The sequence below is a fragment of the Lampetra fluviatilis genome, chromosome 47 (genome assembly GCF_964198595.1).
Source record: "Lampetra fluviatilis chromosome 47, kcLamFluv1.1, whole genome shotgun sequence".
Classification (NCBI taxonomy): domain Eukaryota; kingdom Metazoa; phylum Chordata; class Hyperoartia; order Petromyzontiformes; family Petromyzontidae; genus Lampetra; species Lampetra fluviatilis.
Window position 1 is genome coordinate 311276 of NC_136321.1, and position 13240 is coordinate 324515.

The following is a 13240-nucleotide window of genomic DNA, read 5'->3' on the forward strand; positions in this document are numbered from 1 at the left end:
AGCATACGTCAATCGATTCGTCGGCAAGATTATATTTGTTAACGAAATGTTTGAGACAATGGTGGTTGAGGGCGTGTGTTTGTGGGAGAGCGTATCTGGCTCTGCTTTAATTCATTCTTAGGCGAGACTCTGACAAAGAAACAGGTTTGACAAGATATTCTCTCTCTGTAAACGTGTAGATTCGTAATGAGGATTTCGAGAGTTTTAGTTTGCGTCAACGAATCTATTGGTCGCTCATGCGATAAGAGAAAACGAAAATGAAAAGGCAAGAGAAATAAACCTCACACTCCTATAACAGACGGACTCTTAATCACGCGATGGGCCACGATTCCTCATGGCCAGCTGGTGTTCAAACTTTATAATTAGTCTTCTAATGATTGTTTAGGGTCGGTCCCATTGTGAAAGAGGTGGATTGTCTCTTGGATAAATTCTTGCATGCCCCGGGGAATGTAGACGTGTGTGTGTGTATGTGCTTCCTTGGGTTTGTGAGTGGGAGAGGTGATACGACCGATTCGGAGATTTCCTCTCGCCCGTGCGGGTTGCAGCCGCGACTTTCTCCGCTGGGAGATGAGCGGCGTCGGCCCGCTGCGGTTCGTGGAGAGGCTTGGTCGCGGGGTGGTGCCCAGTGCTCTTTCTCTGTAGCTCTGACGGCACGGCGGCGCTCGTTCCTTCTCTGTAGCTCTGACGGCACGGCGACGCTCGTTCTTTCTCTGTAGCTCTGACGGTACGGCGGCTCATTCGGCAGGCTCTGACTCTCTCTCCACTGCTGGATGACGAGTCGGTTCTCGTTGGTGCTGGTCGATCTGTGTGTGTGTATTAAACACACGGTGCATTCAAGGGCGCTGTCCTCTTCCTCACGGCCGTTCGATCAGGCTTTCTCCACTGCTTCGTGCTCTCTGCTTTGCTCGCTTGGTCGACGCTGGGCGATTTCCGCCCTTTCTCCAGGTTGCTTGTTGGTTGTCGCTCTGGCGATGAACGATGCTTCGGGACGCTGACCCCCGGTGGTATGCCCCCGGTGGTATATCGTTGTTGGGATTTTGCCTCAGCTTATATCGGGAAAATCCACTCTGTTTTTTTCGAGTTCAAAAGGCCGGAACCATATAATTTTTTGTTTGTTTGTGTGCGTGGACACATCTGCGTCCATGTGTGTCGTGTGTGTGTCCATATGTGCGATTTATTGGAGGAATAAAGTTCTTCAAAGAAACAGCTGTCCGTAATAATTCTGGAAAGAAGGGGGGGGGGGTTTCCTCGCGAAACGGCGTTACATATGAGTCATCAAACTAAACCAGACTGACGATTCGCGTTCGCACCGAGATTGCAAAATCATAATCAACGTTTTGGGTTTAGATTATGAATACTATTGGTCGCGAAAGCCTACGTGTTAAACGAGTTCTATAATCCCTTCCCTCGCTCTGGCGTTATCCTTTGTCTCGCACAGCTTTAAGTTGTTCGTTTTCGGTTTGGAAGTTAATGAGACTCACTTTACTATTATAGTATTATTGTAATTTGATTGTAAGTGATTCAAGGTATGTGGTAGCCGTGTTCACGGTATTTCTATCGTGGTTTGATTTATTTATGGGGAGATGTTATTTGCTCGTGTGCGCAAATCTTGCTGTCCGTGCTGCGGGAAGACAAAGACGGTCGGGCTCCCTCTCCCCACTCGCTGCAGTCGTGTGTCTTTAATTAGAGTGAGGATCGATAATGTTTGCTTAATCTTCATGGCTAAGTTGGTAACTTGTTTAACTATTATGGCTCAAAACCCGTCTGTTTGCTTCCTTGTTGCCAATTTTTTTTACTTTTAGCCGTTAAAAAAAAATGTATATGTGTCTCGTGGCGCCTGTTGCTTGTATTGTGAGGGGGCCTTTTGAAGTGTAGGTATTGTCTTAACACCCTCTTGCAATCCCCCCCCCCCCCTTTCCTCTGGTGTGCAATTCGGAGAGGTTTCATGACATTTTATGGCTGTCTCTTTCATGTTTTCTGGCCTTTTTGAGGCGAGGTGTGCGTGCATCTGCCCGTGGAAGCTGGGAAACGGGTTTTCGCTCATCCTTTGTTTGTTCCCAAGTTGCCCCCGTGTCTATACAAAAAATATATTTATTATTGGCAGAATTATTCTTAATATTAATTTTTGAAAAAGGGGCATATACCCAACAGTTTTTTGGGTTTTAGTGGCTTTTGGGTATTTTTTTAGTTTTTAGTGGTTTGGGGGTTTTTTCGTCTGTTTTTAGTGTTTTATGAGTTTTTTCGGTTTTTAGTGGTTTTAGGTTATTTTTTCAGTTTTTAGTGATTTTTGTGTTTTCTTCTGTTATGGGTGGTTTTGGGTTTGTTCGGCTTTTAGTGGTTTTTGGGTATGTCATAATTTTTCGGGGTTTTTCTTCAGTTTTTAGTGGTTTTGGGTATTTTCATCTGTTTTTAGTGTTTTTTGGGGTTATTTAGGTTTTTAGTGATTTTTAGGTATTTCATTCAGTTTTTAATGTTTTTTCGGTTTTTAGTGGTTTTTGTGTATTTTCTTCTGTTTTAGTGTTTTTGGGTTCTTTCGGTTTTTGTGATTTCTGATATTTTTTCAGTTTTTAATGGTTTTGGGGTATTTTATTCAGGTTTGAGTGTTTTTTCGGTTTTTAGTGATTTTTGGGAATTTTCTTCAGTTTTAGTGGTTTTGGGTATTTTTGTCTGTTTTAGTGTTTTTGGATTTTTTTGGTTTTTAGTGGTTTTTGGATATTTTTTTTGTTTTTAGTGGGTTTGAAGTGTTTTTTTCGGTTTTTAGTGGTTTTTGGGTATTTTCTTCAGTTTTTAGTGGTTTGGGGGTATTTTTGTCTGTTTTTAGTGTTTTTTTGGTTTTTAGTGATTTTTGGGTATTTTCGTCTATTTTTAGTGTTTTTTCGGTTTTTAGTGGTTTTTGGATATTTTTTTTAGTTTTTAGTGGTTTTGGGGTATTTTTTTCAGTTTTTAGTGTTTTTTTGGGTATTTTCGTCTGTTTTTAGTGTTTTTTTGGGTTATTTCGGTTTTTAGTGATTTTTAGGTATTTTCTTCTGTTTTTAGTGTTCATCTGTTTTTAGTGTTTTTTGGAGTTATATCGTTTTTTAGTGATTTTTAGGTATTTTCTTCTGTTTTTAGTGTTCGTCTGTTTTAGTGTTTTTTGCGGTTATTTGGTTTTTTAGTTATTTTTAGGTATTTTCTTCTGTTCTTAGTGTTTTTGGGTTCTTTCAGGTTTTAGTGGTTTTAGTGTTTTTTCGGTTTTTAGTGATTTTTGGGTATTTTCGTCTGTTTTTAGTGTTTTTTCAGTTTTTAGTGTTTCTGGGTTTTTTCGGTTTTTAGTGGTTTTTGGATATTTTTTTTAGTTTTTAGTGGTTTTGGGGTATTTTCTTCAGTTTTTAGTGTTTTTTGGATATTTTCGTCTGTTTTTAGTGTTTTTTGGGGGTTATTTCGTTTTTTAGTGATTTTTAGGTATTTTCTTCTGTTTTTAGTGTTCATCTGTTTTTAGTGTTTTTTGGGGTTATATCGGTTTTTAGTGATTTTTAGGTATTTTCTTCTGTTTTTAGTGTTCGTCTGTTTTTAGTGTTTTTTGCGGTTATTTGGGTTTTTAGTTATTTTTAGGTATTTTCTTCGGTTCTTAGTGTTTTTGGGTTCTTTCGGGTTTTAGTGGTTTTTAGTGTTTTTTCGGTTTTTAGTGATTTTTGGGTATTTTCGTCTATTTTTAGTGTTTTTTCGGTTTTTAGTGTTTTTTCGGTTTTTAGTGGTTTTTGGATATTTTTTTTAGTTTTTAGTGGTTTTGGGGTATATTCGTCTGTTTTTAGTGTTTTTTGGGGTTATTTCGGTTTTTAGTGATTTTTAGGTATTCTCTTCTGTTTTAAGTGTTCATCTGTTTTTAGTGTTTTTTGGGGTTATATCGGTTTTTAGTGATTTTTAGTATTTTCTTCTGTTTTTAGTGTTCGTCTGTTTTGAGTGTTTTTTGCGGTTATTTCGGTTTTTAGTTATTTTTAGGTATTTTCTTCTGTTCTTAGTGTTTTTGGGTTCTTTCGGGTTTTAGTGGTTTTTGGATATTTTTTCAGTTTTTAGTGGTTTGGGGGTATTTTCGTCTGTTTTTAGTGTTTTATGGGTTTTTTCGACTTTTAGTGGTTTTAGGTTATTTTTTCAGTTTTTAGTGGTTTTTGTGTATATTCTTCTGTTTTAGTGTTTTGGGTTTTTTTGGGTCTTAGTGGTTTTTGGGTATTTTTTTAGTTTTTAGTGTTTTTTGGGTATTTGCGTCTGTTTTTAGTGTTTTTTGGGGTTATTTCGGTTTTTAGTGATTTTTAGGTATTTTCTTCTGTTCTTAGTGCTTTTTGGGTTCTTTCGGTTTTTAGTGGTTTTTGGATATTTTTTCAGTTCTTAGTGGTTTTTGGGTATTTTTTAAAAGTATTTAGTGGTTTTGGGGTATTGACGTATGGGAGGCTGCTGGCCAACGAACGGTTGTGGGGCCTCCGTGGAGGGTCCCAGTTGACATCATCCAGGTTGTCCAGCCCCAATGTGTTAAAGTTCAGTGGGGCAGGTGGTGCTGGTACGTCTACCCATCACATCTCAAATCTTTCGTCGCGCCGCACACTCACACTTCACCTACACAACACGGGGGCCGAGAGCGTGATGTGTTTGACGAACCGGGTCGCGTATCCGCGGTGCCTAACCTTCAGCCCAGCCATGTCATTACACCCTCAGATGCCACAGGAGTGATGTCACCGGGCCTGTCCACGCCAGCTGCTCTGGCTGGCGAGCATTTTCCCGCCTAGCCGGAGATCTCCGATGTTGAACCGGTCCCTGCAGACCCGCCACCGCACCCCTTCCCCCCCCCCACCCCTCCGGATGGGCCAGCGACGCGGACTCATTCTAAAACTCAACGATTTTCGTGAACTTCCCCCACACTCTCACGCGGATCGCACCACGCACTTGCCACGGCGTCTGAATGGTCATCTTGTTCGGTGGGTTTTCTCGCCTTCGTTTTGCCGATGGTCGGACGCGTTGTCATTGCTTTGGCTTGTGCTGGTGCACCAGTATGTACATATGTATATAGTGTAAAATTTGTACAAGTGGGCTGGGATACTTTTTGTCGGGTCACTCGTTTTGTTGTTGTTCTTGTTTTGTTATTGAGGCACACGTACTTTTGCATGTGTAGTGAGTCCAACTGAGTCGCAGACGTTATCTTGGCAGCAACACTATTTATTCACATACAATACGTAACATAACACAACCTCCGCTCGGGTCTCGAAAGCCCATCTAATCACGCTACGGCAGAACTAGACATGGTTCGCTATCCCGATCCGGACCACAAGCTGGGTCCCGGACCGCGTGGCTAGAGGCTTCTTCTCCCCGATGTGGATCTTCGAACACCAACACTTGAAGAACCCTGAGCTCCTCACGAAGCTCTCATTATATGCCCCCGGGCTGAGGCTGGCTCCGCCCTTAGCCCCGCCCATCTTCTAGGCTTCTCGAGCTCACTTTTGAATGTTCCCGAGAGCTCTTCAGGACCACGTGACCGCCCCTCGGCCCTCGTCAACCGGTGGCCCCCCTCCAGTATCGTCCGGTCACGTGACAACAGGTCAGCCAGAGTATCATGCCCCAGGGTAACTCTGGCTGGCTAACGCTCTCACTCCCTCACTGGGAGCCGGCACCCCACACTGCTCGCGGTGCCTCCGCACTAACCAGCGCTCACCCAACCACCACTAGTGTTGGTACTGCAGCCCACAACCCGAGCTACCCGTAATGACCACATTACCGGCTGTGACTCCGCAAGTCCTGGCACCACACAGTGACAAGTACAGTCACTACACATGTTTTGTTGCCGTTTTTAATGGGGTGTGTTGGCAGCTGGGACGGCTGGATGCTACGAGGGGGGGGGGGATGATGTAGTGCCATTGTTAAGCGCTATGTGTAATCTCCACTACTCCGTACCTGTAGTAGCGGCTACGTGTCAACAGGGGGCGGAATATAGGCTATGTGGGATGAGTCAGGCCGTTGGGCCAAAGTCACCCCCAGGGAGGACTGTGACCAGAGGTGCAGACCCCAGACTCCCAAGAGGGGGCTAGGGGATGTCGTCATACTCCAGGCCCCTCTAGAGAGTTCCAGAAGGGAGGTGTGGCTCGGGGCGGAGTGAGACGGGACCGTGTATAAAAGCCGGACCCCTGAACGGGTCCGAGACCAAGGTGCTCTGCAAACCTCCTGGCTACCATCAAAGGTTTGTACACGAAGCCATACAAATATACAAACACAGACATAATTTCAACCGTGATGAGGGTTACAAACTGAGTAATCATTGGAAAGATGTGATTAACCATGCAAAAAAGATGTAACTACACTTATTTGGACCATCTTATTTGACAGACAACTATTACAGGTTATTGATAGACAGCCAGTTTGTTGTTTTACCAGTTTTAGTTTTTACTTGATTTATTTTTTCACACTTTTGTTATGTATGCTAGGTGTTAGTTACAAACCGCACCTCTCCATAACAAAGGCTCAGTCCTTTGTTATGCAGTCTATTCTTAGTCTTAAGCCTCACCTTACCATATTAATAAAAAGTGTGCCGTTCCTGGCCCTTCCCCCCTCAACCATTATATATACGGGGTAGTATTTCTTGTGATCTCTCATTTACTTGATACAGCTGTCGTGGCTGTGACGGTTCCACCTGAAGACGGAGGCTTGTGTTGCTTCTGAAACGTCGTGATTTTTTATTTTGTTTTATTTAACTTTTATTAATTTAAATTTTTTACCTACGTGACTTTACCGAAAAAAACCTAAGAATATGAATCCTTGCAGTCACGAAAGCTTCAAATCTAGAACAGAAGTATGCTAGTTATTTGGTATGACTTTTCATTTCAATAACTTAGCATAATTACATTTATTAAGATTTGTTATAATAAAAAAAATGGAGGAAATTATGTCAGCAGCGTGGGTTAATCTGAGAGCACCTGGAGCCTTTGCACACAGATCACAACACGCAGCCTACAGGCAGAGCAGTGCCCCTGTTACCCACGTTTAATAAAACTGATGGATGCACAAATAGAAGCCTACACGAAAATCTTGGAAGACATTGAGACTACAAATCGAGTCATTTGTATCCTTTATGCACCTGCCAGTACTGGAAAGACCTTTGTTTTCAAACTGCTCCTCGCTAAGGCTCGCAAGAGAAATTGTTCTAGCTATGGCATCAGGGATTTCTGTGTAAGTCGATGTGTGTGTGAGTCGATGTGTGTGTTTGAGTCCATATGTGTGTGCGTTTAGGTCCATGTGTGTGTGTAAGTCGATGTGTGTCTCTTTTTTTCCCGAGCAACGCGATGTGTGTGTAAGTCCAAGTGTGCGTGTCAGTCCATGTGTGTGTGGTAGTCGATGTGTGTTAGTCGATGTGTGTGCATGGCTCCATGTGAGTTTGTAAGTCAGTGTGTGTGTGTCTATGTGTGTCAGTCGATGTGTGTGTGTACGTCGATGTGTATGTGTGTGAGTCCATATGTGTGTAAGTCAATGTGTGTGAGTCCATATGTGTGTGTAACTCCATGTGTGTGTATCTAAAGTCCATGTCTGTGTGTGTGAGTTCATGTGTGTTAGTCCATATGTGTGTGTAAGTCCATATGTGTGTGTGGAAGTCGATGTGTGTGTGTACATCGATGTGTATGTGTGTGAGTCCATATGTGCGTAAGTCAATGTGTGTGAGTCCATATGTGTGTGTAACTCGATGTGTGTGTATCTAAAGTCCATGTCTGTATGTGCGATTCCATATATGTATGTAGGCCAATGTGTGTGTGTGAGTCTATGTATGTGTAGTGACATAAGAAGGGAGGGGCTGCTGGGGGCTCTGGGACCCTGGGTGGGCCAGGCACTTAAGCCTCTTGGCGCCAGGCGTGGGTTCCCAGGCGGGTCAGATGCTTAAGCCTCTTGGCGTCAGGCGTTGGGTTCCCAGGCGCTTAATCCCCTTGGCGCCGCCAAAGGGGGGGGCTGTGTGTGCTCTGTGGGATATCTGGGGGCGCACGCGGCCCCACCCCTCGTTGGGGACTGGGCATAAAAGGGGAGCTCTCTGGACGATCAGGGCCAGTCGTAGCTCAAGACCCAAGACCCACGACCAGCCATCTGAAGACCCTGGGATGTTGTGAGAGCGAGTGGTGGGACTCTGGAACTCCTGACTCTACGACCTTGTGAGGGCGAGTTCCAGAGCGTAGCCAGAGTAGAGTATCTAGGCTGTGTACCTAGGCTGTAACAGAGTATCAGGATTGTTGGAGTGTTGTATTGTAATAAAGAAGTTACCTCTACAAGTGTCTCCGGAACCCGTTACATTTGGCGTCAGAAGTGGAAATGGAGACAAGAAGTAAGCCACGTTCCTTCAGTCCTGACGGCGATGTTGAGGAGCAAGCGGCGACGGGGCAGCCAACTCGGGCCGACAACGACGCCGCACCGCCGGCTGAGCAGTCTACCACACCTGCCGATCCTCCTCCAGCGTCGGGAGCAGCAATGGAGGAAACGCTGCTTCGCCTCACCGAGCTGCTCCACGCCACCGTCTCCATCCTGGACGACATGCGTCGCTCACAGGCGGAGAAAGGAGGGAGAGAGGCGGCGCAGCGGCCGCGCCATTCCGCCGGCTCCAACACAAAGATGGCAGCCGTTCCCGCCTCAAATACATCCGGGTGTGTCGTCACTTCTGCCGGGGGAGCAATGACCGCTGGGAGCAACGTCACTTCCCGGCCCAGCGTGGGCCAACCCGACGACGCCGCGTCATCAGCGCTGCGTCCCTCACCGCCGAGTGACAGCGCTGGGAACGCGAAGCCAGCTTCAGCCGGGTTGCCAGGCAACGAACGCGGAGCTCACGTCCACCAATGCCTGTCGGAACTCAAGGCATTTTCTTCAGAGGGAGGTGAGTGGGCAGCGTTCGAACGCCGGTTCGTCTCTCTTATAGAAACGTCCGGCTGGTCGGAGTATGAAGCGCTCCAGGGCCTCCCGGCCATGCTCGACGACGACTCCCTCGCAGCACTCCTTGCGGTGCCACGGGCGAAACGTGCCACGCTCACGGATGCCCTTCATCAGATGCGGCTGATTTATGAACCCCCGTCCGAAGCACGTCACCGCTTCAATGCGAGGAGGAAGAAGGCCTCCGAGTCGGCGATGGGGTACTGCAGCGCGCTGCTGGCCATGGCGCGGGTTGCCTACCCTCGCATGGATGAAGACGCTGTGGAGTCACTCGTGCTGCAGAAGCTCATGAGCTTGGCCCGCCAGCTTCGAGTTGCCATGCCGACAGCCGACGACGACGACGACGACTTCACGTCGCTACGTGCTGCCAGGTGCATCCAAGCACACCTACATTGCGATGAGGACACGACCATCGCCGCCTGCGCAGACCCATCTGATGCACAAGCCTTTGACGTGCATTCGGGGCCTCATCAGGCCTTCGCGGCAACAGAAAATCGCGGATCGTCCAACTGGCGATCCCAGCGAGATCACCACCAGCGGGACCGGCCAACCTTGCGCCAGGACGGGGCGTCCATCGTCTGCCACAACTGTGGCCTTCGGGGCCATGTGGCGTCCGGCTGCCGGGTCCCCCGACGCCGGACTTCAGGACCTCCGGCGCCTCGGCCACCACCGTATCCTCGGCATACCCAGGCGAGTCACGACACCTAGCACTCTCGGCCCCCACTTACAACAAGCACGCACCCTCACACCACACAGGGGGGTCATGCTTTGGAGGAGGGGGATTCGGGCCCATCATTGAACAACCGGGCGCTCGGACCAGGTCAATGGTCCGAGTTGGCCCATAGGGTCGTTGCCGTGGCGGCAGGGTCCTCTGCCGTAGTGGGTTCCATCGAGGGCGTTGATGTTCGTATGTTGATTGATACGGGTGCGTCGGCGACCATCATTTCAGACATAATTTATAACATTCTGCCCGATACATGCCGTCCCTTGTAGCCAGTTGATGTGCCATGCTATGCCGCAAATGGGGGTTCGTTGGGCATCACCGGACGGATCAATGCTCAGATCCGCATTGCTGACGTCCAATTAGTTGGGCCCATTTTGGTCTCATCAACCCTCGCCGTTCCGTGCCTCCTCGGAACAGATTTCTTGGGGAAGATGCCCATTAAAATTCTCATTAGCAAAGGGTGTATTGAGCTCCCCTCCGGCCGACGCATGGCCTTCCTACCCACACCCACTCGGTTGCACTCCGCATTTACGACGGTGCAGGCGTTGGCGGCGTGCACAATTCACATTCCTCCCGGCTCTCAGATGTTAGTTCCCCTCCGGTTTCGTAAACCCCTTGATTACGACGCGTTCATGGGGGGTGCTGTGATCGGGCCTTCGCGTTCAGCTGAGCGGGTGTCAGACCTCGTGTGTGCACAAACGCTCGTGCGAAGCGACCACGACCCCTTTATCCAGGTCCTTAACGCGGGATTGGAAACGGCCGTTATCTGTCAGGGAATGGTGCTTGCTCACGCGACGCCAGCCCCGCCAGAAGATGTGATCGTGGGTCACATAGGGGGCGAGTCCTCTTCCGTTGCCAAGCCAGGTCCTGACACAGGATGGCTCGACGCGCTTTGCTCCACTTCTGCCGATTTGTCACCATTACAGCATGCTAAATTACGCACGCTGCTGAGCGATTTCGCCGACGTTTTCAGTCAAAGCAAATTCGACATTGGCTGCACTAAATTGCTAAGCCACCACATCGACACGGGTGATGCCGCTCCAATTCGTCAAAACCCATTCCGGTTGAGCCCGGCCGAAAAGGAACATGTACGGGTGGCCGTCAACGATATGTTGGCGGCCGATGTCATTGCGCCATCAAATAGCCCATGGGGGGCGCCGATCGTTCTTGTTAAGAAGCACGACGGGAGCCTCCGCTTTTGTGTTGACTTCAGGAAACTTAATAAGATTTCTGTGGCCGACGCCTACCCGCTTCCCAGGATGGACGAGTCGCTCGATGCCTTAGCAGGTGCGCACTACTTCTCCACCTTGAATCTCCTCTCGGGGTTTTGGCAGCTACCCCTTGATGACGCATCCAAACCAAAGACGGCCTTTCGCACGCCGCAGGGACTGTTCCAATTCAACAGACTTCCCATGGGTCTTCACTCGGCCCCGGCGACGTTCCAGCGCCTGATGGAGCTGGTCCTCGCTGGGCTCCAGTGGGATTCTTGCCTAATCTACCTCGACGATGTAATCGTGTTCAGCAAAACTTTTGATGAACACCTCACGCGATTGAAGGCAGTTTTCCTTAAAATGCGAGCGGCTAACCTCAAATTCAAACCGCAAAAGTGCCACCTCGTGAGGGATTCGGTTCGTTATTTGGGCCATATTGTCAGCCGCTCGGGAATTGCCACGGACCCCGAAAAGACAAATTGCGTGCGCTCATGGCCAACTCCTACCTCTGTTGGGGAGGTGCGGAGTTTTATCGGCTTCGCCTCATATTATCGACGATTTGTTGCGGGATTCGCATCCATCGCGAAGCCCCTCCACGCATTAACGGCCAAAGGGGTCAAATTCCGCTGGGGAGAGTTAGAACAGGCATCATTCAATGCCGTCCGAAAAGCACTGGTCGATGCTCCTACCCTGTCTTATCCAGATTTTACCACTCCGTTCATTCTGGATACAGACGCCAGCAACACCGGAATTGGAGGGGTGCTGTCGCAAATTGTCAATGGAGTGGAGCGCGTCGTCGCCTATGGCAGCAGGGTGCTGTCGCCCGCGGAGCAACGTTACTGCGTGACGCGCCGCGAATTGCTTGCTATCGTTTTTTTCATAAAGCAGTACAGGCCATACGTGTATGGCAGGCATTTCACAGTACGCTCCGACCACGCAGCGCTACAATACGCCTTGCGAGTGGACCAACCATCTGGACAGCTCTCGCGTTGGCTCGAGATCCTCCAGGACTTTGCGTTCACTGTCATTTACCGCAAGGAGATTCAACACGGGAACGCCGACGGGTTGTCGCGACTGCCGAACAATGGGCGCTGTGCTTGTTTTTTGGGTGCGGGGCGTTGTAGGCAGCCTGACGGGGTACCGCCCCCATCCCTTGCGGCCGCGGCCGGGGATGTGGTCGGGGACCACGGGGCTCCCTCCACGCAAGTTCCGCAGGACGCATTGCTGGGCCTCGGGTTGGACGACTGGGGACGTCTTCAGATGGAAGACGTCTCCCTCCTCAAATTGAGACGCCGTGCTAGGGATGCCGAGGGTCACAGGGGGCAGGGGGGCCCCGTATCATATGTCATCCGGGAAGGCGTCCTCATGCATTGGGATGGGGGGTCCCAATCCCACACGTTGGTGGTGCCCACCTCCCTGCGGGGGCGACTTGTGTGGGAAACACACAGTCGCCTCTTGCACTTGGGTGTTCAGAAAACACTAGCTAAAATCCAATTGGAATTTTTCTGGCCGGGCATGGCAAACGATGTGGCTGACCTTGTGCAAGGTTGCACAGATTGTGCACGGCGGAAACCACCTGCTAGGCCGTCCTGCTCGCCGCTCCAATCCATTAAGGTTTCCCGGGTCAATGAGATCGTCGCATTGGATATTTTGGGTCCGTTTCCCGCTACTCCTCGGGGTAGTAAGTACCTTTTGGTTGCGGTCGAATATTTTACCCGATGGGCCATGGCCTGGCTACTCCCCAACCAGTCTGCAGCAGCCATTACGGAGTCCTTTTTCCAGGGCTACGTCCTGGATAAGGGTGCTCCCGAACGCCTGCTGACCGACCAAGGGAAAAATTTCTCTTCCACCCTGTTGCGGGATATGTGCAACCTGCTAGGGACACACAAAATTCGCACCTCGCCATATCACCCCCAGACTGACGGTATGGTCGAGCGATTACATAGGACACTTACCTCCATGCTAAGCCACCAGGTGTCTGAGTCACAGACTGATTGGGATCTCCACATACCTGGTGTCTTGGCCGCCTATAGAATGGCGCCCATGCTGCCACGGGGTACTCGCCATTCTATCTTATGTATGGTAGGGAGGTTTGCCCCCCAATCGACGTACAATTGCACATTAAACAGCCCGCACCTAAGGCTAAGATTGCCGACCACATCCGTGCTAATGTGCGTCGTCTCGTGGATGCCTGGGAGGCCGCTCAAAATAACTCGGAAGCCCGTCAGCTTGCCAACGAGCGGTTGCGGAATCTCCGCACGTCCCGCCACGTTTGGGTAGAAGGGGACCGCGCCTGGCTCCACTGCCCGCAGGTACCATTGGCTACTTCCTCAAAACTGCTTAAGCCTTGGAGAGGCCCGGTTGTTATTATTCGCGTTCTCCGCCCGCA